At 44.7% G+C, this 27579-nt stretch overlaps 1 long non-coding RNA gene across 1 annotated transcript in view; it reads right to left on the reverse strand.

Moving 5' to 3' along the window:
- The window catches only part of LOC104854574, a 564230-nt gene that overhangs the window by 135982 nt on the left and 400669 nt on the right, over positions 1-27579 (reverse strand). Inside the window, exons 4-6 of the long non-coding RNA XR_778164.2 lie at positions 11604-11702; positions 712-1251; positions 283-460 (exon numbers count right to left, since the gene is read on the reverse strand). This is a non-coding gene — a long non-coding RNA (uncharacterized LOC104854574). The remainder of the gene's footprint in view (positions 1-282; positions 461-711; positions 1252-11603; positions 11703-27579) is intronic.

A 27579-nucleotide genomic window follows, 5' to 3' on the forward strand; every position in this document is an offset into this window, starting at 1 on the left:
AAAAAAAAAAAAAAAAAAAGAGCAAAACGTCTAGCAGTTGGGGCTGCTCTAAGATCAGCTGGGCCAGGTTATGAATTGGGCAGCGTCCAGAAAGTGAGAGGTCCAAGCAGAAGCGGGTCCTGCTCAGGCGGACACCTTTTTTTTTTTCGTGTTAATCTGTTGAGTCACAGAAATAAGTTTCAAATGCTGACACATCTTCGTACACTGGGGATTAAATCTTTTATCATGATGTACTCTAAGTGTTAAGTCTGGATTTGCTAATGTTATATCCTGTTCATTTACCTCAGTGATGGTGAACCTTTTAGAAATTTCAGTGATAACATACAGCCGGCTGTGGCACAGGTGCCATGGGTTTGCCATCACCGCTCTAGCCCATGGTGAGGTTGTACAGTAAACTTGTACTGTCTGTGTCGACTTTTTATACCACATTCTAGTAGATGGGTCGTTCTCTGTCTCTTGACTGGAATAGAGAATTTAGGGAAAATGAATTTATGAGTTTTAGTAAAATTTCTCTACAAAATTGTGTAGGCCTTGAGCTTTGTGCTCAAAAAAATTTTTCTTTATCATTGATGCAATATTTTTTGCATAGATCAAATGTGTGGGTAAGGGTCGATTAATTTGTACACTAGCATGTGATCAAGTTTTAAGACAACACAAAGACGTCGTGTGTTCCCAATACCCTGAACACGAGAATGTATTACATTATGCTACCTGATGTAACCACGTCACTCCGATCTTCATCCTTACAAATATTGACGTCTTCTTGATCTGTAAGTTTCTAAGATGTGAAGATCATGACAGCAGCATTATATTCTCCTGGATTTGTTTTGTAGTCCAGCGTTTATTTTATGCATTTATAAATAAATACACAATAGTTATGGCTTCGATGGCATTATTGGAACACAGTCCTTGCTATGGTTTGGGCTCTGGCACAGACACCACAGTGCTGGCTGGCAATCAGTGGTAAAGACGGGGTGACCTGACGCTGGCGCAGTCTGCCAGTGCGGGTCCCAGTCACGGCGGGGTGGAGGGACACACCCCATGGCTGTCAGTCCCTGGATGTGCGTTACCCTGGAGATGCGTGACATGGCGTGACATGGCGAGGCCGGGTTATTTCCCTGTGGAAGCTCAGAGTCAGGGCCGTCAGTCCTGCCCTGGCAAAGTCTTCTGGCCGCACAGTACACTGCTCCAGGCCTCACTTCCAGTCCTCAGGCTCTCTGCACGCTGGAGACCCCGGGAGTGCTCCTGTAGCTGCCGTGTTAGAAAGGAAGAAAACTAATGCAATGAACTAAGTCCCCGCCATTGCTGCTCACATTAGAGGCAGAGTGGACCCTCAGCAACCTCCTTATTTCCTGCTGGGAACTCCCCTGAACCCCGGACAGTTCTCTTGTGCTCTTAGGACTTGCCGGGTGATGTGCACCCCTTCTTCATCCCTGTGGGCCTAATTCCTGCTCTGATCACCATGACATCTCAGGCCAGAGTGACTGTGCTTGGCCATTTGCTACTGAAACTTAGTACACAACACTAGGAGACACCCAAATGCCTCTCTGGCTGCCACGTGCGTGCCTCTGCTCTCCTGTAAAACAGTATCTCCTTCTGCTCTTGCCAAGCCGTCCATGCCTTTTCTCCCCCTCTGACCCCTTGGACTGAGTTGTGCGAAGGGGCCATAGCTTGGCCCCACAAATCTGACGCCTTTCCTGTCCTATTTCGTGCAGACCTGGCTGGCATTCCCAGGGAGCGAGCACTGTGTCTCAACCACCCAAATATGCCTACTGGGCATCTTGCCTCCATTTTCATGTGGGGAATACAAATTTCAGTCCTGTTTTCCTCATTCGGGGAATGGTGACTCTTACTATGCCGTAGACAGCAGACACCGGCAGTGTCCCTGATGCGGCAGGGCCTGCGTCTCTGCTCTCTGGCATCTACTTATGCTCATCTGGTTCCATTAGCGCAATGCCTTCTATACACTGAACAATGTGGTGTCCTGTACAGAGTCCAGATGGTCTGCATCTCTTCGTACTGTTTTTTAACAAAGGGCAGAGGAGTTAACACAGCCCTGGAGCAAACTTGTAATGCATCTGTTTTGTGTTTTAAATAAATGAAAACGCACGCTTCTGCTCTTCCTAAGGATGGAAACAGTACTTTTTCCCAGAGCCACGGATGCATACCACGTTTCTGAGCCATGCTGATCTGCTCTAGAGAGGCATCCACATGGCTCTAAGGCTGGGCCATGGCCCCAGCAGTCCATGCTTAGATACGTCTGACCTTTGCAGGAATCAGATGGGTGAAGTAAATGGAGAGCAAGGGGACTATTATAACGGGGCTGGATCCTTAAACAGACCTTAAAGGTGGCGCTCATTTCAGCCTTTCCTATTGGATAATAGTGTCTTTGTAAACTCACTACCTTGAAACAGGGGTAGCAGGTAAAGGATGAGATACTTTCATAGGTTTCTCCTTGTCCTTTCCCACTGGAAGCGCTTATCCTACAAATGAAGGTGCAACGTGGAGTTTGTGCCAACTGTTCCGGGTGCTTCACAGGTGTTACCTGGATACCGTGCAGATTCACAGGCACAGGGACCGTGGTGAGCAGAACGTGCTTACCCCGGCCTCCACTTTGACTGGGGGACCCTGGTGTACCGTGGCCTCAGTATCACCTTGGATGCTGTAGCTGAGGGCCTGGCAATGTCAGCGTAATCCCCCTCCCAACTCCATACGTGCCAGTAGATCTCTCTGGGAAAAGGCCAGTATATATATAATATATATATATACACTATATGTAATGTGTGGTGTTTGCCTCGCTAGTAGGGCTGCTGCCCTGGACATTTGTCGTGATGCTTCAGCGGCCCTTGGAAATGGTATCTTCTTTGGTCACTGGGTGCTGGGTATGAAAAACCAGACATTAAATAACAGGTTCTAATTTGTCAGAAGGGCTGTCCTCAGATGTCTCACCATCTCCCTTGCTTTTTTTTTTTAATTTCACAGAGAGAATAGCCCTTGTGTTGCCTGCCCATGTGTTTTGCACCCATCTGTTAACCATCTCCACAGCCTTCTGAAAGCCTGGCCCCTGCTGGCTGCCCCTCTCTTCCTGCCGCTGTCATAAGAAGTGTGCTTGTCTGCACCGAGCACGGCACTCTGCCACCTGGCCTCCTCTCTCGGGGCTCAGGGGTCCCAGGGTCCCCCTGCTGTGGATCAATCCACCTACTTCTCTATGGTTTCTCCACCACCAACCCCGCACCGTAGGAGAAGCCCCCAGCGATGCTCATCTACCCACCGTGCCTTACTGTCCCAAGATGCCATCTTGGCCCTCCCACAACACAGAGTCGTCTGTTAGTTTTCCCGGTCTTATAGCATGTATCTATTCTAGCTGGTATCTCACGCTGATATTTCTCTGAAAGTTATTTTTCTTTTTTTGCACCTCTTGCTGCCATTCTGGCTTTTATTCTTAATGTAAGGCATCATTTTTCTGTATTTCTAGAAGCCATCATAGCTGTTTGCTCACTTCCCCTGCAGTCCTGGCTGAGGTGTTAGTGCACATCCTCACAACACACTCCCCTCTGATAAACTCTCTTGCCCAAATTGGTTTCTTTTTCTTGACCCAGCAGTTTCAGAATCCAGCCCTGACACTTCAGCAGACCCTGCAGTTTCTTTGAAAGTGGCTCCCTGTCTGGTTCCTAGCGGGTCCAGTTATTACCGGTGCTACCAGAATGTGGTATGGCCAAGTTGTCTTCCAACTGAGCTCTAGTGACCGTTCTGCCTGGAGGGGAGGGAGGGGCAGACCCTGGCAAAGTCAGGCAGGGCACTTCTGTAATCCCCACATCATCTGCAAGGAAGGTTAGCTGTTCGCAGGAAGCAACAGTCGCTCGGAAGACTTACAGGTCAAGGGAGTCTGGGGATTCGAGACAGTCAGGTGCAGCAATCTGAGTACCCCGTGTCCCTGGCCTTGGCCCTGCCATAGCAGATCTGCCCATTTAGTTTAACCTTCTATGGCTTGGCTATCCTACACTTAGTCTAGGCCTAGCACACGTGTGGGACCAAGGAGGCTTCTAGCTATCATGCTAGGCTCTGTGTGTGTGTGTGTGTGTGTGTGTGTGTGTGTGTGTGTGATGGTTTGAACCCAGGGCCTCACACATGCTAAGCAAGCAGTCTCCCCTGAAACACCCTCCCCACCAGCCCTTGCAGTTGATCTTTAATTGCTTATTAATCAGTTTTTTGTTGTCTTTTTCAAGAGCAGTCAATGGAGCAGAACAGTAACTGTCAAATTCTTTTTTCCTTCTAGTTATAATTTCTGCATATGTTACAAAACTTCATACCAATTAAGGGATCTAACATTATTTCTTCTGATTAGTTTTTGTCTGGGTCTGGTTTATCTTCTGACATTAAATGTTGGTTTGTTGTTTGTTTTCTTTAGTGTCATTAAGTTTTAGGAGGTTTTGCATATACCAGAAATTTCTTGATTCCCAATCTACCTTTTAATGGATGACTAGAACTCGCTCAAGTTTGCTGTAATTTCTGATCTATTTATATTCATATCTACCATCTTATCCGACAATCTCCTCACCTGTTTTTTACTTTATTTTATTGGACTGGCACAATTTCTATTTCTTCTTTCTCCCTTTATTACTTGTTCAGAAATTAAATATTCCATTTATTTTTCCTTTTGTTTTTGCGTTTGTCTTCATGATTTTAATGCACAATGCCAAGATTAATCAGAATCTATCGTACTGCTGCACCAGACAAATGTAAAGTGAGTAATTCTGAGCATCCTTTATCTGACCCAGAGATCGCACCTCAGTTGGTCCACTGGTTCGATACAAAAGCTCACCCAGAGGCGCATGTTTAACCTCTCTCCCCACAAACCTGTGTCATTCTACTGCCTGCCTTGGAACTGCTTGGGACCCTGTGATTTTTCCCCTATCTTGCTTTTAATCTCAGCCATGTACTTTAAGAGAAAGCTTATTTTCTATGTGATTCAGTACTTGGAGCAGTACTCGGGAATACTTGGGAAGCTGCCCCTCTCTGATTGGTCCCCACATAGATTAGAACCTTTGCTCTTCTCATCTCTGCTCTGTGCAGTCCTTGAGAGCTGCCCAGCACATAGCGGGCTGTCCATGCCTCCCATCATGCCCCAGGCCTGCACTAAGCATCCCCTGAAAGCTGATATAAAGCTTGGGTTAGGAAAACTCACTTCAGGGTATCTGAATAATGTATATTCGGTGTTTGCAATGAGGAGAGAGGCACTTTTCTGGGGGGGTTGTAATCATCGTTACAGTTAACCATTCCTGGGACAAGTGCTCTCCTAAAAGGAGGCAGGCTGGCTAAGAATTTCCACTCTGCCAGGAATGACATTAGGGTTTAATTCTGGCAACGGACCTGGAGAAAGCCTGTGTGATTGAAATTCACCAAGAAATCGAAAATTCACTTCAGCAGCAAGCTTTCTCCTCCCTCCCACCCACCTCCCCTCTCTCCTCCCAAGCCTGCTCCCTTCTGCACCTGGCACCCACTCACTGGGGTGGAAAGTGGCAGTTCTAAGGCACTGGGGACCCCGTGACCCAGCCCAGCCTTGGGAAGACTCCAGGGCCCCACAGGCACCTTGCGGATCTGTGCCTTCTTTGGCACGAGGTCAGCCCCAGTGTGTTTTGCTCTTCGTTTCTCATCACCTATGGTGTCCGGCTGTCCCTCCCACACCCCCTCGACCACTGAGTGAGGCTGTGTGAGAAAGGAGTGGTGCCTGCAGCCGCATCCGGACCTGTCTGGGAGTAATGGAGGAGTGGGAGTCAGTCTCCTGAGGTCTCTCTCTCCTCACCCTGTTCCAGAAGCACTTGACCTTCATCAGATTCCAGGAGCTGCCCAGCTCCCTGCAGGCCCTGCCATCTCGGGGCATGGTGCATGGTGCCGATCTCATCTACTTTGACTTGCAGCGAGGGCCCCGACTGAGCAGGGTGTGGAAGCGGCCTCCGGACTTGTCCTCTGTCCACTCTCTGTGCTTCTGTCTCCCTTACAGAGCCCAGTAATGGGGGCCCCTGGGGTCCTGAGTTACAAACACTTCTCTACTTGTTCCACAAGATTTTCTTTTACAAAACACAGATGTGGAGCCAAACTGTTGCTTTGCCATACTCAAGAGAGGCATAAAAACTCATCTAATTTTCCTTCTGGTCTTGGCCTAAAAAATAAGTTTGTTTGTTTTTTTCTTTCTGAATAGCCCTCACCTAGGTGGGCTAAAAAGCTGTGAGTTTACCAAGTTAATTCCTGCCACATGCCAAGTTCTCTGGAAAAAGACCATACATATAAATCTGTGAAGTGACAGCTGATTGTAACAGGCCTTCTGCACTTTAATTTGGCATGTTGATTAGCAATGGTGATAGAAAAATAATAGCAAAATATTAACATGGCTGCCAGGTACCTGTTAAATGTTCCATGAGCATTGTCTAAGTTCATCATCACAGATATTTTATGAAGTAATTGCCATGAATTTGACCTGAGTATACTTGGGGGAGTGAGCCTGAAGGAAGTAAATTGTCTTACAGAAGTCACAGAGCCAGAGAACGATGAACCTGGGTCTGTCTGAATGCGTCATGGTACTGTGACCTTGGACTACATCTGGCTCCTGTCCCCTTCTCTGATTCTTCCTTGTGTGCCCTGCTCTCTGGCTGCCACGATGGGGGCCACTTTCTTCTGCCAATCCCGCTGTGATGTTTCTGCCTCAGAGCCAGTCAACCATGAACTGATCCCTCAGAATCTGTGAACCAAAATAAACCCTCCTTGAAGGTGTGTATGGAAGGTAGTTTATCCCACAAATAGAAATCAAACTAATACAGGCCCTATAGCCTTGATCTATAACCGCCTTCTAAAACGCCAATGACTATGTCTTCAGGTAGGTACCATTCCAGCATCACCATCACCAAAGTTAGAAAAAGTTCACACAAAAGAAGATCATGAATCTTAAAAGAAGAAGGAGTTAACCAGGCAGAAGTCATCAAACCCTGTCTGGTAGAAGAGGCTGTGTGAGCAAGGGCAAGGATCATAAACCAGGAGAGAGAGCGTTCCGGGTCTGGAGACTCAGCTGAAGGTACAGAGAGCAGCGACGCGATGAGGTCCGTCACACCATATTGGTCCGCTGGAGTCCCTGAATAGAGTTGAGATGTAAGAGTCCTCCTGTCCTATGTCCTACAGAAGAAAGAGCTACAGACATCGTGGGTGTAACTACGTCTGACGTAGTCTACTGTTTCTGAGATAATTCTGATTTCTGTAGCAGACAGTTCAAAGTCCCCACTAAGAGTGTGAATCCACCTCCTGCAGGCTAGAAGACTGTTGAGCGTCCCTTGTACTTCATGGGACATTAAATAATGTTAGGAGTAGACTTCTGGACTGAAGCAAAACTGGGAGGGTTTTCACTGGACAAACTTCTTAAAAAACATGATGACAGTGTATCGTGACAGTTGCTAAGGATACAAAATCAGGTGCGAGGCTGTCACTCATGCAGTTGAAAGATTCGTAGAGACACCAACAGGACAAAGTCTGCTGTGTTGGGTGATAAGAAGCAACACAAAGTGCCCCAGAGCACAGAGGAGGGCACAGCAGGCTGTGGGTTTGGGCTCCACGGTGGGTGCAAGTCTTGACTACCACTGACTTCTGGGCACGAAATGCATCTTCTTGGAGCTTCATTCTCCTTGTCTGCCAGATGAGAACACTGGCTGGTGTCCAAGTAAGCTATTCTCTTTATAATTAAGTCATTAAAAATACAATCATTTTATGACACTATTCATTCAAAAATATTCAACTTCCGAAGTTCAGCAGATGGAACTGTAAGGTAAGCATAGATGTCATCTCACAAGCCCCGCGCCTCCGAGTGGAGAGCTTCCTCTGCTCTATTTAGATGCGCTGAGACCACACTTTGCACATGAGCATCTGAGTCTGGAGATCCCCGTAGGGGACTCCTAGCTGCCGGTGGGAGGAGGAGGAACTCCACGCTTCTGAGCAAAACTCTCAAGTCCGACTGGTCTTGGTCTTGTTCTGACTACAAGAAAATAACTACAAGAAATGACTTTGGTGCTTCAATCTCTTTATCTGTAAAATGTGGACACCAACTGCCTCCACGTTTTGAGATGCTAAGAGCAGTGAATCACTTAACACATGTAGAATGTTTAGGAAGATATTTTGGCACATGACAAATATTCAGTGGACATAGAAGAGAATCCTAGCAACTTACAATGGATGTAAGTGAGGTTCCATCTGTTTTTGTTCAGACACGTGACACTTCCTACAAATGAAAGTTTATGCAATTACAGTTAAATGTTGTAAACCCTAGGGCAACCACTAAAAACATTTTTAAGTGGTATAAATGATAAGTGAATTGAGGACATAAAATAGAATCATAAAAAATGCTCAATTAACCCAAGAGAAGGCAGGAAAAGAGGTAAAAAGAAATATAGAACAGATGGAAGTAATAGAAAACAGTTAGCAAGATGGTAGATTTTAATCCAACCGTGTCAATAAGCACATTAAGTAGGAATGCCCAAACACATCAGTTAAGCAATAGATACTGTCAGATGCTTCCAGCATGAAGTCAACTGTAAATGTAAAAATACATCTAGATTAAAAGTAAGGAGGAAGGAGAAACCTTGTAAAGACTAACCCACACAAAAGCTGAAGTAGCGATCTTGGTGTCAAACAAAACAGATGTCAGGAAAAGGAACGTCAGGGATAAAGAGAGACATCACATAATGATAAATGAATCCATCTTGCAGAAAGACTTACAACCCTAAGTGTGTGAGGGTTGTGTGCCAGCAAAATTGCAAAGTATATAGAACCAAGTCAAATCGAATAGAACTGAAAGGGGACACAGATCTGCAGCTGTAGCTGGAGGTTCGGTTACCTACTCTCCTCTCGGCAGAGCCAACAACATACAGAGAAGACTGGGGAGCCTGCAGAGGTCTAGAGCAGCACTCTCAACCAGTTACCCTAATTTGCATTTATGGACCATTCCAGCACAAAAGAGCAAAGTGAACTTTTTTAGGTGCACGTAGAACATTCAACAAAGTAGACAGATTTCGGGTTCCCAAAATAAACTTCAACACAATTCAACATAAAGATTATATAAAAGATATTCTCAGACCAGACCATGGCGGAAATAAATCAGAGATAAATAATTAAAATCCACCTAGAAAAATCTACAAATATTTGACAATTAAACAACAAAATCCCAAATAACCCCATGAGTTTTGTGAGACATCTGAAAAAAGTTTTAAAATGTTTTGAGATGAATGAAAGTGAACACACACCTCAAAATTTGTAGGATGTAATGCAAGAAGCTCTACGTGGAAATACATAGCATAAAATTGTTATAACAAAAAGAAGAAAGCAAGTCAAATCTATAGTATCAACTTTTACTGTAAGAAACTATGACTAGAATAGCAAAATAACCCTAAAGGAAGCAGACACAACTGAATAATAAAAATAAGATCAGAAATAAGTAAACTTGAAAAGAAGAAAAATCATTAATGGATGCAGAAAAATAATTTCATAAAATTCAACCTCTGTTGAAGGCAAAAAGTTTCAGCAAACTGGAAATAAAAGAGAATTTTCTTAACCTGACCAAGTACACATGGACCATCAACCAGGCTACAGCTGTATCACACTTGATGATGACAAACTGAGTCATTTGCCTTCTTTTCAGGAACAACATCATTCTGGAAGTCCTGGCCAGTACGATAAAGCAAGAAAAAATAAGAGGTCACACATCCAGAGAGGAGGGGTAGAGCAGAGAGAAACTATCTATATTAAAAATGCCATGATAATCTGCACAGAAAATTTCAAAACAGTCTACAAAAATACTTTCAAACCAATACAAGAGCTTAGCAGGGTCAAAGGATACAAAGTTAAGAACTGAAATTTAAAGTTTTACCAAAATATACTCACCATAATGCTAAAAAAACACTGAGATTATAAATTTTGAAAACTGTGGTTTTACTATACTAAAAGTTCTATAAAACACTGACAAGAAAAGTTAAAATCCTAAAAGCACTTCAAGACACACCATGTTAATAGATTTTAAGATTCAGTATTGCTGAGAGATCAACTGTCCCCTATCCAATTCTGTCATGTGCCTTTTTGTAAGTACCACACAGGCCACGCTAAAATGTGTGCAGAAAAGTAAAGGTACCAGAATACACAAAACAACTTAGAAAGAGAAGACAAAGGTGGAGGACATGCCATGCTTTATTTCAAGACTTATGGAAAGCCACAAAGACAAGCACATAAATCAGTGGACAGACGAGAATGGAAATGGCTCCACACAGATAAAAATACAGTCAATTTACTTTTTATAAAAATACAAATGCGATTGAAGAAGAAGCAATAGTGTTTTTAACAAAAAATGCAGGAACGGCTGCAAATAGGCAAAAAAAAAGCCTTACTTTTATCCTATATCACATACAAAAATCTACATCTTGGGCCAGGGATTTAGCTCAGTGGTGCCGCCACCTGCCTTGCAAGCACAAGGTCCCGAGTTCAATCCAAAAAAGAACAAGCAAAAACAAAAACAAAAACAAATCTACATCTTATATAAAAATTAATTCTAAATAAATCATAAACACAAATTTAAATGTAGAATTATAAAAGTTTCAGGAAATCTGTGTGAACTTGTTTTAGGCGAGAATGTTTAGTATTATCACAGCAAGCATAGTATAATATATACCTTCTCAAAATTAAAAATATTTTCTTTGCAAAGACAGAGCCACTTATTACAGACAATATTTGCAAGTCACATTTTTGGCAAAGAAATTTTTTTATAAAGGACTCCTAAACTCATCAGTAAGAAATCCAAAACCCTAACAAAACATAGATGAAAGACTGAACAGACAATTAACCAAAAAAAGTTATATGGGTGGCAAATAAGCCTACAAATAGATGTGCAAGGCCATTAATCATAGAAAATGCAGGTGAGTCGGCCCCAGGTAACTATGCATCTGTTACTGCATGGTTTTTAATGACAATACCAAGTGTTGATGAAGATATCAACCAGCTAGAACTCTAATGTCTGCAAACTGAATGAGCTGTGGCCAACTCCAGGCTCACAGAAACAGAAGTAAATTTTAGGGTGATTTGCTACACAGCAGTAGATAACTAATAGCATTTTGTGACCTATTATATTTAAATACCATTTTATACTTATATTTAAGGAAATTATAACATAATACCCTAGAAGTCTGGAATCCCACTGTTGTTCCTCTCGGAGAGAATGCTCAGCAACCCAAACCTGTCCCTTAGAAACTCTTTAAACACTGAAAAGCTATCTTCATAAGTTGAGAACTTTCCATATTTAAGGGACACTTTTAAAAATTGTAATTGATATTCTCATTAGTCTTCATAGATCTGTGAAGAACTGTGAATAACTTGACACCTCTTGCTTGTCTGCATTTGCCAAATGTCCCTCAGAAAATACATCTCACTTTTGTCCTCGTAACCTTGTATTAATCATTCAAGGCCTAACCCAGATATCTCTTCACCTGAGACCTTCCCCATCTGAGACAGGAGTTGGACAGTCCCTTTCTATTGCCTGATGAGCTTTCTCTTTCCTAGCACAGCTCCAGTGACTGACAACTCACCTTTCTCCTTTGTCTTCCCTGCCGGATGGTCTGGGCTCAGCTGTTGTCACGTGCTGTGTCTGGCAAAGTGTCCACACTCAGAGCAGGCGCTTGGAATAACTGGTGGGGCATGAAAGGATAAGCAAAAGATTTTGAGAACCAGCATTAAAAATGGGGAGATATTAATTAATTGATGTTTAAATGGTTGACTACTGCTGTGATTGTACAGGCGTCATCCTGGCAGTATATTTGTTAATGAGAATACTCTACATGTCACCTTTGCTTAAATCGACCCTTTTCAGTGGTTCCCATTGCTCTCCGGTGAGCACTGTAATTGTCCCAGCCTGCTACTGCTCATGCCCAGCACAGTTCATCCTTTTCAAACTCCCCATCCCACCCAGGCCCCTTTCTTTCTGCCCTGGACCTGCCCAAGCCATAGGACACTCGCTTGCCATATTTTCGCCACCATTTTCCAGACTGCTCTTTTTGCCAGCCTACGACAGTTCTCTGCCTATTATAGTCTCATTTTGTTGTGCTCTCTGCACATATAGTTTTGTCCTCACTTGTGCAATCACTTGCTAGTCAGCAAACTATCAGATAGCAAACGTCATGAGAGGTGAAAGCGCGCTGTGTCCTCATGAGTGGCTGGGCGTTGCAGTCACACTGCGGCCCTCTTAGTGTATCCAGACTCATTTATACCATTGGAGTCTCAGTTCTCAGTCAGGGTGTCACGTATGAGCAGCGAGTGTTTAAGGTCCCAAGAGCATGGTCTGCAGGTAAATCTGATTAAACCAGGGAAAGCAGGAAGGAAGGAATCCCCAAAACCTGCACCTGTCCTGTCTCAGCATTTCTTCAAAACTCACTCCTCCCTGGTTCCAGGGAAAACGTGAGATGTGCTGGTGGGTAGGCTTCACCTGGAGGACTCGATATATAGGAATCATGTTAAAACTCGGATACTGAGTCCTAAAGACCAAGGAGCTAATACGCACCACTCCGCCCTTCACACGACACTTTGACACAGTAGCTATTAGCTGCGTTTCACGGGTGACAAAGAAGAACACAGGAATCAAGGTGCAGACCGGCACAGTGTCAGGCGGGCACACTGACGGGCACCTGGTGTCCTTCTAAGCTCTACAGGCATACCTGTCTTCTGTTGGAAATGAAGGGGCTTGAAATTCTGCAAGTTCCTTCCAAGAAGTGGAACCTCTCCCCGCCTAAGATAAAGAAGTTTCCACTGTCTTCCGTGCCCTCCCCTCCCGCCCCCTTCCTCCCCACCCAGGCCCCAGCTGCACAGTGTGGACCTGTCATGGTACAGAGCGCTCTGCGGGTCCAGGGTCAGCACTGATGCACAGTGTGGACGTCATGGTACAGAGCGCTCTGCGGGTCCAGGGTCAGCACTGATGCTCTCACTGATATCGTACCTCAGTGTAGGGTCCCAGCTCTCCCCTGGCTGCTGTGCAACTTGGAAAAGTGGCCCAAACGCTGTGCCACATGGAGAGTGAGATCACCGCTGTGTCTAGAGTGCTGAATTCAGGCGTGCAAAGGTTGAGGGCCACACCTGCCCCACATTGGTCCCCAAAAGAGTTGCTGCTAGGAGCACTGGACACAGACTTGGTTCAAGTTCTGGGGCTCCTTTTTTCTTTATTTTGTAAACCCACATTTTTAGTTTATAATGCACATCTTTCCAATTTTCCTCTTATCCATGGAGGGGGTTTTGGCAACACCGTGTGGCCGAGGAATACCTCTGTCCTGGACATTAGGGTCCTGAGGCAGGGACAGGTGCTTGTCTACCAACACGTTAACTTTCACCTGTGGTGTTTGGTCCGTATGCCCTCGGGTCATTGAGGGACAACTAACATGACCACACCTTGTGATTTTTTAAAAAATGTTGACATTTTAGAAGCGCCAGCACAGAAGCACGATGGTTTCTCAGTCTGCAGGTTGAGCAGCACAGCCAGAGGGCTGGGGCTCTCATCTTTCCACCATGGCTACCCAGAAAGCTTGCCTGGATCAGTCTTTGTCCATCCATCATTTTCCAGCTTTAACGCATGAATTCTTCCTAGAGCTGGAAAGCAGCATTTAAAAGGTTGTGGAGCTTCTTAGAGTATAAAAGGTACCTTCCAATCCCTGGCTGAAAGAAGCTATAGAAATGCAAAGGATCCGGTGTGATTTTATCTGCACTTAGTTCAGGTCAGAACGTCAGGTGGGATTTAAGCCCTATCTCTTGCTTCCTTTGCTACTGTGGATTAAAGCTAGTCCATTTTAATGTTCCCAAAATGTAATTTTTTCCAGGGATAGCTAGACATGTGATGCTGAGAGGATTTAATTCATTGTGCTGTCACAGGGATGGTGATGTTGGCTCAATTCTGGAGGTGAGGAGAAAGCCACAGGATGCTAAACGCTGCCACTGCTGCAGGGCTCGCAGTGCAGTTTAATTAAACAGAAGCAGGAGGGCACCTAAGCAAAATGTGAGGATGCCAGGCAGTGCGAGAGAAGGGTCAGCAAAGGTTGAACTTGCAGAACAGCTCCCCGGAGTGGGGCCTTCTCAGGCCAGAACGGATGAGGAAGGGCAGAGAGGTGCAATCAGCCCAGGACTGCTGAGTGCAGTAACTGCTGGAGGGCGATCCTGAGCAAACTCAAAGTATTAAAAACAGGCGCCCTGGGATTAATTGTCATTCCACTGGCCTGTGAGGAAACTGATACCAAATATAATTGAATTACTTTGTAATTATTTCTTCTGGAGTATTTAACCTAAGCTCATCTTTGGAGACAGATTTTCTCTCTCCCTTCCTTTTTTGCTTTGCACTGCAAATGGTTTTGAATTACGGATATTTTTTTCTGCTTTACTGTATTATCTTGTGCAAACTACTCTGGTTTGTTTTCCAGCCTCTTCCTTGCCAATGGGGTTGTTTACTTATCGGAATTAAAGTCAGAGTGAGTGGCTTTTGCTGGCAGGACAGAATTTCTAATAAATATGTAAATAATGCCTTCCTCTGGGTGACTGCGGGCTCTGTTCCCGCATGGCCTACCCAGGCCACGGTCTGGGACAAAGGCAGCCTCACAGAAGAGCCCAGATTTTCATCAATCTGCACATCAGAAAGCAATGAAATTAAATTGGACCTGAGAGAACAAGGGGAGAGAAGAGCAGACAAGGTGAGGGCATCTGTCCTTCGGCTGGAAACATGGGTCATTTTCTTCCACCATGGGTAAAAGTCTCTACAGGTTGACAAAGCCCTCATAAGAAAGGGGACACAGAACGTTCAGCGTGCCTCGGGCAGAGGAAAAGAAACATTCCTCTGTATCCCGGCCATGATCACATCAGTGATCATTGTGGCCAGGCTGTTATCCCACCCGCTACACCTGTACCCGCCTCTCCTGTGTCAGTGGTGAGTAACACCTGGTGTCTACATTACACCCGAACTCAAAAAGTATTTGAGAACAGTGCTATATTTATCCTTCTGCAGAGGAGGAAGTAAAAGCAAACTTCTGCAGCGCTTCAGGACACAATGCCATAGTAAACTTCGCATTGGCACTGACCAGCTCTGTGCTTCTCATACGTAATTGGGTATTTATCCATTCACCAAATGTTAACTAAACCCCTACTCAGCACCACACAGGTCTTAAGATAAAGGGCTACAGTAGGAAACAAAGCACAGTCTCTGTTGTCAGGAACACCCCTTCCAGTGGGCGGGAGTGTTCCCTACCACAGCAAGCTCCTGCCTTAACTGAACTAGTAAATCCCTGGGGTATGAGTCCTAATCAGTCTGTACTGGTCATGCACACAAAATACAGACTCCAGGGCCCTTTAGCTCAGGTTCCAATCCCAGAACAAGGCTGCCTTTGGTTGTGCAGGTCCCTGCTTGCAGCTCTGGGGGACTCAGATGCATTAGGATCCGGTGAGCAGCAGGTGGGAGGGCCAAGACTCTCCAGGGGAGGAGGGAGCCTGTCGGGATTTCCTGACACCCCCGCAGGCCTCCTAGGGTCTGCCCCAAAGCCTCGGGCCCAGAACACGTGGTGTTGGTGACTGTGCCCCTGCCCCTGGCTCCGTTACTCTTCCTTTATTCTCAGGCCCACACTGGTTCTCCTGAATTTGCGGCTTCAGTTAGATGGCACAGTCAGACTCATTTTCCCTTGCTCTGCTTCTCGGTAAAGTCCATGGGGGCGGGCAGCGCCTCCCTCTCTGGTGCTCCGGGTCTTCCGCCAAACTAACGGGTGCTGCGAAATGAATTCCCGGCAAAGAAACCCAGGGCTTGAGTGGCACGGAGTGGCTCTGACGGAACGGCGCACTTGGTGACTGTCTCCATGATGGAGGGAAGAATTAACTGGAGCCATAAATTATGGATTAGCAGTCACTGCACGGAGGAGGAGCGGGTCTGGTGTTGTAAGGGCTGTGTGTTTGCATCGTGAGCACAGCCTCCTGGGGGCTTCTTGCCTTTCCCTCTTCCCTTCTCCCACATCTGACCCTGGTGCCTTTCCCTTTGCTGACCCACTAGAAACGGAGGGAGCTTTAGTCCAGCCTCAAGGAGTAAATGTCGGTAGCAAGTACCTGCCAGAGGCCCTACCAAGAGTGGCTGCTGCCTTTTGGATTAAGGCCATGGCCAGAGAGAAAAACAATCTTGTTACATATTAAACAGCAACCTCCAGGGCCCTGGAGCTGTGGAGGTGGACAGGCCGCCTCCCTTCAGAAGGAGAATCGCTCATTTTGGTGTTCGGCAAGGAGACAAATTTCAAAATGAAATTCCTAATATCACAGAATGCTAAGCAGCTATTAAAATGCTATTTACACAGAGTTTGTAATGATATGGAAAAATCTTGTAACCTTAAGCAAAAAAGTGGAAATAAAAAATGACATTAATATACAGAATAATCTTAATAATGTTTTAAAAGCATAGGGGAAAGTTTGAAGGAAATAAGCCCAAATTTCAGGATGGTAGAATTAGAAATGATTTTTCTTGCTCTTTTTAAAAATGTATGCATTTCCCAATATTTACAACATGAGTTATGTACTACAATTAAAAGTAACATGACATGAGAGTAAAATAATATTTTTATTTAAAATTTTTTTAATTCATTAAGCTTATTGGTAATTTTAGGTATACAATATGCTGACATCCATCATTGGGAACTTGTACCTTTACATGATATGGTTATTTTTTTCCCTATTCCCCTGCCCTCCCTTCAACTCCTCTACCCCTCCCTGTTTAAAAAGACTTCATTACTATTTTTTCCTTTTCTCATATTGGTTCCTTTCCATTCCCCCGACTCCTCCCACTTTCCCTTCCCCTTTTGACCTTTTCTTCCTATTTCACATTATCTATTGTACATTTGGGTCCTCAGTTTCTCAACCAGAAAAACTACTTGGTATTTACACTTGTGTCCTATTTATTTCTTTTAAGAGTACAGCCTCAATGTGCATCCATTTAGCTATAAATGTCTCTAGTTTCTCATTTTTTATGGCTGAGTAGTACCCCATTTTATTTTTTAAAATACAAAACAAAAGCAACCATATCTTCTTTATCCAGTCATCAGCTGATGGACACTCGGGCTGTTGCCAAGTTTTAGCTATTACAAACTGTGCTGCTATAAACACAGGTGTGCATAGATCACTGTGGTATGATTCTTTTAATTCTTTTGGGAAGATATCCAGTAGAGAGATAGCTGGGTCAAATGGCACCTCTTATCCTAGTTTTTTAAGGAAACTCCATACTGATTTCCAGAGTGGTTGCACCAGTCTGCACTCTCACCAACAGTGGAGAAGGGTTCCTTTCTCCCTATAGCCCTGCCAGCATTTGTTATTGGTTGATTTTTTTGATAGCAGCCATTCTTTCTGGAGTGAGGTGGAATCTCAGTGTTGTTTTCATTTGCATCTCTCAAATGGCCAGTGATGTTGAACATTTTTTCATATGTTTATTTGCTGCTCCAACTCTTAGTCTGAGAATGTCTGTTCATTTCAGATGCCCATTTTTATTGGGTCTTTAATTTTGGGAAGTCTGATTTTTGCAAGCTCTTTATAATTCTAGATAATAGACTTTTGTCCAAGGAGCACCTGATAAAAATTTTTCCCACACTGTGGGTTGTATCTTCACACTGTTGGTGGTTTCTCTTGCTGTGCAGAAGCTTTTTAATAAGATGAGATCCCAGTTGTCGATTCTTTGTACTACTTCATGTGTGACTAAGATTTTATTCATGATGTCTTCCTACACCAATGCCTTCAAGAGGTCTACTTTACCTCTCTTCCAGCCGGTTTAGTGTTTCTGCTGTAATATTTAGGTCTTTGATCCATTTTTATTTTAGTTTAGCTCATGATGAGAGAAATAGGTCTAGTTTCAATCTTTGGCAAGTTGAAACCCAGCTTTTCCACACCATTTATTAAAAAAGCTATCTTTCCTCCAGTGAGGGTGTTTGGCTCCTTTGTCAAAGATGAGGTGGCTGAGTGATGATGTTTTTAAAACCTCAAAATCAGTGATGATAATAAATCCAGCCAAAGGTCACTCGCTCATTCCAAAATGGTGGCCTTTGGTTGTCCCAGGCAGAGGCAGTGGATAGTTTGGAGGAGACACTTCCTACCTGAGCACTGTCTTTGTGGCTTCACTTTGTGCTCTTGGTATCTGGGGACCTGTGTCAGGGCATCTGTTGAGAACTGGTGAGTAGAGAGTGTTTTTCGGAAGATCAGCCTGACAGCCATGCAAGAATGTGTCTGGGGGTGCCGGGGTTAGGAGGCTGTCACGAGGCTATACAGGGGAGGGAGGCAATGAAGCTGAGAGGCAAGGGGACACTTTGAGAAACAATCAGAAGTTTAAATCAGTAAGTCATCATAATGGATTTCCAAAGGAGGAATGAATCGAAGAGTTAACAGTCAATAATGATACCTCTTTTGCTGGCTTCAAGAAGCAGTAGAACCAGGGCATAGTGACAGACACCTGCAACCCCAACACTCTGGTGGATCAGGAGGGTCACAAGTTCAAGACCAGCCTGGACAACTTGGCAAGATTCTGTCTCAAAATTTAAAACAGTTTTTCACATTGGGGGGTGGCTGGGGATATAACTCAGTGCAAAAAGCTTTGGGTTAAGTACCAGGTACCAGAAGAAGGAAGAGGAGGCTGAGGAGGAGGGAAAAGGGAAGAAAAGAGGAAGAGGGGAAGAAGGGAAGAAAAGAGGAGGAGGAGAAGAGGAGAAAGGGGAGGGCTAGGGAACAAGAAGAAGGAGAAAGAAGAGGAAGAAGAAGAAGGGCCCTGGGAGAAAGGACTAGAATATGTATGTGCTGGCTGCTCACGCAGGAGTGGGCGAGATATCAACTGTTATTACATTACAGATTATCACAGACTTAATGTCTAAAAGCGACAAATGTGTATGATCTGTTTCTGAGGAAGACAGGCTCAGACGAGTCTGTGGGATCTAGGAGCGCTGGCTCAGGGTGTCCTGCCCACTAGCAATGAAGATGTTGGTCAGAGCTTTGTCCGTCTGAAGGACTGATGGAGTCTGCAGCACCTAATCCCAAACCCTCTCGCGGGCTGTTGGCCCGAGCCTCACTCCTCTTGCAGGCATCCCTGTAACGGGACCATCTGGTCTACTTTTCCTCTCTGGTCACTGAATTCATCATCTCGTCTGCTTTTCACAAAGAGAATCTTCAAGTCACTCACACAGATGGAGGACATTCTGCTTTTAAGGTATCTCAAATAACCTGCAGACGTGTTTGAATTCACCATATTTGCTAGAGCATAAAGTTGGCTTTTGACCTACTAAGTTTGAGGGGCCATTAAGAGATGCAGACTAAAATCAAAAAGAAGAAAAATGGGGATAAAGATGCAAGTCTCAGATACACAGAAGTATGGAGCTTGACCATGCAATAGGAAATAAAAATTTCAAATCTTCTAGATTTTATGCTAACTGAAGATGTGAGTAGGGGTGAGACTCTTAGGAGAAGTGTACAGGAAAAGAGTAAGACCAGGGCCAAAAATGAAAGGCTAAGGAATTCTCACACTGGGGATCTGGGTTGAGTGAAACACAAGTTCTACGAGTTTCAAGTGAGGCAAAGAAGGAGAGACTGGGAAGAGAAGGAAAAGCAGGTGTGTTCCTATCACAGTGACAGGTACATAAACGTGGAGTGGGTTTCACCTGATCACATGAGACATAAGGCTAGACAACGAGGTGTCATAGGTGAGAACCTAAAGATAGCTGGCTTTTAAAATTTAATTCTGAACTAGATTGATAGGGAGTTGCACTGGCCCACTAGTAGAACACTGATTTTCTTGATTTATGGTTTATTCATTTATTTTGCACCAACAAGCAAACGTGTGTTCTCTTCGTTAAATTGTCTTTCTTACATGAAGGGTAGCATACTATAGATGTTCTTTAGCACTTTGGTAGCTATTAGCTCGATAGGTATTCTTTGCACTGTTTTCTTTCATTTAACAGAAAATCCCAGAATTCACTCCATATCAGCTCAAAGAGATTTTACTCCTTTGTAGAAGAGTGTCTGTGTCACACGCCTCTGTGTAAACACGACACAGTTTACCTAACCATCCTGCTATAACCAGGCACTGGTATTGTTTTCACTGTTTTGCAATTACAAACAATGCTACAATGAATGCCCATACATGCTATTTGTGTACAGCACTTTACCATATCAGAGGGATATCTTCGCAGTAGACTGCAGGTTGCAAGGCTGCCGGTCACAAGGTAAGGGCCTATGTTGCTTGGTTAGATATCGATATCCTTGCTTTCACAGGAAAAGAGAGGCTTATTTTCCTACAATCTCAGTAGCAGAACATGCCGCCATATTTTTAAGTATGTCCCAATCTGCTAGGTGACAAATAGCATCTCAGAGTTGCTGTCATTGAGGTATCACTTCTTAGAAGCAAGCTTGCATATTATTTTCATTATTTGGGCACTTTTGTTTATGAATTGTCTGTTCATGTCTTTTTTTGCATTTCTCTACCAAATTTTTGGTGCTTTTCAATTTTAGAAGTTTTTATTTTATTAGGGACAGTCGTTCTCTTTCACTAGCTAATGAGTATTCTCAGTGTTTCTGTCTAAGCTGCCACTTTATCATATTTTTTGTGATACAAACATTTTAAAAATGTATGTAGTCAAATTTATTAATCTTTCCTTCTGTTACTGGAAATAGGAATTTCAGTCACATGTTATATACATATTATATATTATGTACAATAATATATATATACATATATATAGAGAGAGAGAGACCGAATTTATGCCCTTTGCCCCAACCCAAATGTAATATCCACTAACCTCTTCCACCCATCCAAGGAAGAAGTCCCCTGTGTTTGTTTCTTGGAGCCCCTTTCCTACCCAAATGGAAAGAAGTTGGAACCATCCAGTCCCCAAGAAGAAGATCTTATAGGGTTGCTAACTTCTACCAAACCATTTCTCATTTGCTAACTGACCCTGATTTCCACTCATCTTGCTTAGCTGTGCTCAGCATGTTATTTCATCTGTAACTCAAAGGTGTTCTGTCTCTTGGAAGATCAGAAATCTCCTAGCAGTCTCCAGCCCAGCTACTACCTCTCTAAGAATCTGCAAAATCAATGTTTAAAGCAGAACAGAGCTGGTGGATTCCATACATGAGTATAAGCCCTTCTTTCACAGAAGACTCCACTGCAGTGTGAGCTGCAATGGATGAACTCCAGCTGGACCAACTTCCTGCTTCAAAATAAACTCTTTGCCAGGTGCTGGGGTCCTATCAGAATCATAGCGATAGCCCTGTCCCCACGGAACCACAGTCTCATAAAATCTAAAGTAAACAAGCGAGGGAAGTAGATTCCAGTAGAACAGGGTCTGTGAGGGAGGACCTGTCCCTGCATGCAGAGCACGGGCTCTGGGCATTGTAGTCATTAACTCAGAGGAGGGGAACCCAGGGAGGGCTGGTCTCGAAGGGCCCTGAACAAAGCCTGGAGAGTCAGGGAAGATTTGGATGGGTGATGACAACAGAGGAGCAAGCAGAAAGGGGTCATTGTTAGTCTCAGAAACTGTGCTGAGCTGAGCATCTGCTCTGCCCAAATAGCGATTACCGGCTACAGTAAAGGTTAAAACTATAAGAGCCCCTGACTTTCTCCTTGGAAAGTACACACATGCATACACACCCCAAAAGATTTCTTCATTATGGTAACATTTCCCCATGCATTGTGATCTAGTACTTATAACCCAGTTTATCCCAAGTGGTCTTGAAAATTTTGGAAGTGACCTTACCATTTTAGGAATTGAAATATTCATAAAACCTACAGAAAATAATTCCTCTCCACTCTCTACTATTCAAGAGAACCATTCATATCTGTCTATTGCTCTGTCCCCTTAGCCAGATCACTGAGTAAGCAGCAGAAGAACCCCATTCCACTGAGAAAGAAACCGAGATCCCCGGGTGAAAATGTCTTGGACGGAAGAAGTAAACAAAGGCCAGGGCCAGAGTGCAAACTTCTAGTGCGCTAACCCACCTCTCTCCATCTGGGAGGTGGACCTGAAGCTGGGCTCCTAGAATAGTTCTCCAGCTCTGCCCACGTGTAGGCGCAGGCACTGGCACAATCCTGATAGGACCGTGAACTCCCTCTGGATGTAAACAAGTTCTTTCTCCTTTCTGGATCTTGGCCTCCTCTGAAAAACGAGGCACTGGGACCAGATATTCTCTACGAGCCGTCGGTGCTGTGGTCTCTGCTCGGGCTCAGATGCTCAGAGCAACCCAGGCCCTGCCTGGGCCAGCTGCCTCGAGACCCGGCCGCCTCCATGTGGGGACAGGGGCCCCCACACGCATGGCACACCCTCACACAGGCCTCGTTGTGCAGCTCCTAAGCTGTGAGTGGAGAAGAGACAGTGAGTGCAGGGGGATGGAGAGGCCGTGCCCACACAGACCGCTTAGCTTAGAGGGTTCTGCTGTCCCAGCAGAAAACGCTGCGAGAGAACCAGTGGTGGAAGCCTGGGCTCCTCGCCGCTGCTCTGAGCGGCACTGAAAACCAAGGTGGAGGAAGTCAAGGTCCGGCTCGTCTAGGGGGGTGTAGGATATTAGCACCAAAGAGCTGAGGCCAACACGAGGCGTTATTGGATTGGGAAGTGGGCTCTTTTCCCCAGGTCAGGTCCGTAATTAGAACGGGGAACCTTTCGCATGTGATTAAGAGTCAGAGACTGGTTTCTGCAACCACGGCTGAGCGAGTCTGAAACATTGTCTTTCCAACTAGCTTTTGGGATTAGGACTTTTTTTCCTCTCGCTTGTGAGATGTGAGAGCTTCCTGACTATTCCGGAAATTGAGGCTAATTCTACTGCCACAAGCATTTTTGTTGCTAATAATAATATGTTTTGCATAAGTGCTGTGAAATCAACAAGGTGCCTTACAGGAGCAAGATGGCCTTTGAGGCACTTTCTCTCCCTCGAGGAAGCTGCCACTGAGCAGCTGATTAATTATTGTAATAATCATAATTTTTAAAATTTAAAAAAAAATTCCTCTTCCCATTCATTAAGTACACTGCAGAGAGATGCCAGAGGTAATTATTGTCTAGAAGTACTTCCAAATTATCTTTTCTAATCCGGCCATGCTGACATTTTTGAGAGAAAAAAAAGGTGTTTTGTCTCTCCTCTTATGATCAGGGTGACATTTGAATAATGCAAACAGTGTCAAAGCCCGCCCTGCAGATTCGCTGCAGATATGATTTATGAGGCCAGTCCATTGTACTTGCTCTTGCTCTCCGAGAAAGGTCATTAGGCCAAGAAGCTCTACACCCTGGGTCCTGGGCTCACGCTGTGATACTTTAATTGTTGCTCTTGTGCTGACTTCCAGGCGTGTGAGGCCCATGCGGACACCAGGGCGTCTGGGCTTAGTGCACACTCCCTAAAACTTGCAGTGTGGTTTGTGCCCACTTTTATCCACTCCTAGGAGAGCGGCGGATGTTCAGTTTAAGGAAAGCCAGTGAGAAATCTGAAGATCTCACTGTTGTTCAGTGAGTTCAAGTTTCTCTCCAAGGCAAAAACACGATTCTTGAAATACACACTGTATTAGACGCTCTAAACTTGAGATCAAAAAGAACAGGAGAGTAAATCTTCGGGGAGACTGACAAAGTGCTTTCTCCTTCCACCGTCCACCACTTCTTGCTAAGTATAACCAGAGTTGAGTCTCAAAATAGTTGAGACTGCCCTGCACTGGCATCTTCTTTGCTCTCTTTCCACACTGTGACTCTGTTCCCGAATCCCCCAGAGTGGCCATTCAATGCCTAACTCTCTCCCATGACAAGGGATTCACTTTCCACTTTATAAGGATTTCTGCCCACTTCTCTACTTTGCAATGCATTGAAACTTTTCTCCATGTGAGTCTGGCCAGTTTCATCCTTGCTATGTCCTCTAGAACCGTGAGGAAGCATATTTCTCCCATGTTTCAAAGAAGACTCAAGGAAAATGCCACCAAAAATCTGTTCGGTCTCAACCAAACATGTTCTCAGATGAGCATGGTTTTGAATCCTCTCCAGCTGTGTTATAATGATGTTTAGCTGTTTTAAACCATGGCGGTCATTAGCAGGAGTTACGGCCAGTCTTGTGGCCATGCCTGGTGTGAAGTACAGTCTCAGATACAGCTCCAGTCCCTGGTGGGCAGGTCATGGAGAACACAGAGCATTGTTACGGAGAGGGCTGTGAATGTTTTCATATCTATGGTGAAGGGTTCCGTTGCAAGTAAGGAAAAAATCCAACTGGAGTTACTTTAAGAATAAGAAAATGCATTAATTCATGCACGTCATAAGAGATGTGGGAGCGGGGTGGGATTTCAGGCCTGGTTAATCTGCAGCTCCAGGGTTCCATGAAGGGCCGTCCTTTCAGGTCTCTGTCTGGCCATGCATGCTGTGGGCTTTAATTCTGATTCTTTTTCTGGCTTTAGGATAGCTGCCAAAAGCAATCACAGCTCTGTGTGTGTGTGTGTGTGTGTGTGTGTGTGTGTGTGTGTTACCATGTCTGATAGGAGGAAAAAAACTAGTTCTCGTTACTGTTTCAAAGAATGATGAAAACAGTCATCCAGCCCTCCTGTATGTAGTGTCATTAACCAGAGCAGGTTGTATCCTGATCCAAAAGCCTGTATAAAATAACACAGATCCAAAAGCCTGGCTTAGACTCATCAGAGTGCTGGGTGTGGCGCTTGGGCAGATTCCCACTCGGATAGTGACGGTGGAGTCTTATCAGACTGCTATAACAAGATGTCCTGACAAAAGAATCGAAGGTGAGGGTACCAGTACCTTTGGTGTCTGTCTCTTCTAGTGTGGCACCTCACTGCTGTACCCTCTGGAGGAAGGAGCGCTGCGTCCCCACATGGCGGTGAAGGGCTGGCAGCCGCCCGGAGCCCTCTTGCTACGGACTTGCACTGCATTCGTGAGAGCAGAGCCTTCCCTCCGGCTTGGTCACCTGCAGAAGATCCTGCACACATCCTGTCCAGAGCAAGGGATCACTGGATGCATGATTCAAGGCTTTAAGTAGGAGACGTGTGGCCAGCATTGTGTAACAGACTGCTGTAAGGAAAAGCTAGACTCATGATGATCCCACCTGAAAACTTATGACAACTGTTTCGACGTGTCCCTTGAGTTCGTGATTTTCCGCTTGCTCCTCAGCTCGCTCTCTTTTTGCCCTCTTTGAGTTCCTTTAAAACGCGGTAGGAGGAGCAGCCCGCAAGCTCCTTCTCCCAGGCTTCTTCCTCACCTTACAGTTGGGCTTTGCCAGTGTGAGGATGGGAGGGGGACAGGTGGGAGAGTGGGAGGAAGGTGGCACCCACATCCATGCCCCAAATCCCTAAGTCCCTCCCCGTGGCAGCAGGTGTCTCCTCTTCACCCTGCACTCTCCCTCCATCCTTCCAACACTGTTGTAACCAAGCATCTGAATTATATTTCCCATTCCATACACCGAGAATGGCTCCTGCTTTCCTGCCTGGATGGCAGCTAATACAATGATGAACTCATCCTGAGACACTGAGTCAAAACTAAGCACCCACTGCCCTGGAAACCTGTCTCCCTATCCCAAAGCATGCGGCCCTGTTTTGCAAGAGGTGACAGATTGGGACTCCTGTTCTTATCGCTTCTGTTTTATTCAGGATTATCTGTGGGGGTTGAGCAGAAACTTACAAGGAACAGAAATTTATCAAAAGCATATTCATATAATAAAAAAAGAGTGCGGTAGTGTTTCTGTCTGTGTGGATGGCACTGAAACTGGCCCTGTTCTGATGCAGTTCTGGAAATCGGTTGCTCTTGCTCCTCCTCCAGGGCCACCTGGGCAGCTCACATGATGTCTTTGTCTTCTCTGAATGAGCTCTGTTCTCTTCGGATTGGCTTGCTTATTCTTTTTTGCAACTTTTTACATCTTTCCTTATTTCACAGTTTTCCCATATCTATCGTCTGCATTTCTTCCTAGTTTGGGCTCTGCCTGACCCGTTTACCCCCCAACTCTATTAGGTCCCCTAGTATTTGTCAGTTCAGACCCTGGAAACAATGAATCTGATTGGCCCAGCTCCTTTCTCTATGGAAAAAACAAAATCACCATGGTTTGATTGCCTTGGATATTGGCTGCCTTTAGGTCAGATTCTACCTGTCATCGAGGCAGCTGCGCTCTGGGGAGGGGGAGAAAAGGGCGCTTGTGGGCGACCTAAATAAAGCTGAAGGTCTTGTTTCACATTTTAGAGCAGACACAATACAAACAATGCACACAAAACAAAACAAAGGCCTCAACACAGGCAGAGTACGAATTTCCTTGCTGCAGACTCACACAGACATTGAACACAGTTTGAACGCCAGGCTTCTGTGATTTTCCCTTTAATCTGGGCGTGCTAACCTGTGTGAAAACCTTCATGAAATGGAAACTCAGATAATGCTTTCTCTGAGCATTAAACATGACCAGAAATACCCAGTACTTCATCCCAACAAATGTGACCCTGAGCACTGCTAATAGATGTGTATTTGGTTTGTAGAATAATAGGACAACCACAGGAGAAAGAACAGTCAGGTGGATGTGCATTCCAACATAATTTTTTAAAGTAATTTTAGATTTAGAAGTGAATCTCAGGAGTAGAGCACTTTCCTGTCCTGCGTGAAGCCGGAGATTCAATCCCAACCCCACGTGTAATAATAACAATGATAAAAATGTTATCTGTCGGGCCTCTGACATATACAGTATTCTCCCCACTGATGCTGACAGACTAACTGAAGGGGAGACTTCTATGATAAAAGGGATATTCACAGCAGGAGATAAGGGTCTTATGTTGAGTCGGTTTTCTTTAATGAACTATGTCATGCATGGAAAATATTTATGGTATCTTTAAACATCTTGTAAGAAGCTTTGCAAGAAATAACTGCTTAAAAATATTCTGTTGTTTATTTTCAAAAGTTTCATAGGGCCACAATGAGTATAGTGGTGCATGCCTGTAATCCCAGCACTAGGGAGGCTGAGGCAGAAGGACTGCCACTCAAGGCCAGCCTGGGCTACACAACAAGACCGTGTCTCAGAAACAAGAAGTTTTACAAGTGAAATCTAGATCAGCATGCTTGTCCCACATCAGATTATCAGGACTGCCTGTGCCTTTTCGAGTCCTTTCTTCCTGATGTCTGCTGACTTCTTGCAGCCCCCCCACCCCCATACTGGCCTCTCGTGCCCCGGGGTGGTGCTGGCCCCTCCTTCCTGGCCCAGGAGCTGTCATTCCATTTCTTGGTTGTTTCTAGGCGATCTTCAGGTTTCTAGGTGAGTCTTCCCTGTTCTCTGCTTTAGGTTGTATTTACACAAATAAATATTTTGAAACCTAAATTAAAGATCACTAGGCAATTCTTCAGTTCTGCCATGTGCCTCTTTGCCTCTAACCCAAGCAACCTTTTCAAAAAAGTCTTATTTTTCCCCCTTAGGAGAATAAAGGAAAAACCTCAAGCTGATTTCAATATTTTTCTTTTATGTTAACCTACATTTCAAATTTTTCTCTCATTCAACCTTATCTCTGTCTTGGGATGTGTCTTGTTGATTATCTCCTTTATTTCTTTCTTC

Source organism: Fukomys damarensis, unplaced genomic scaffold (assembly GCF_012274545.1).
Source record: "Fukomys damarensis isolate Sample0158 unplaced genomic scaffold, DMR_v1.0_HiC HiC_scaffold_11, whole genome shotgun sequence".
Lineage (NCBI taxonomy): Eukaryota > Metazoa > Chordata > Mammalia > Rodentia > Bathyergidae > Fukomys > Fukomys damarensis.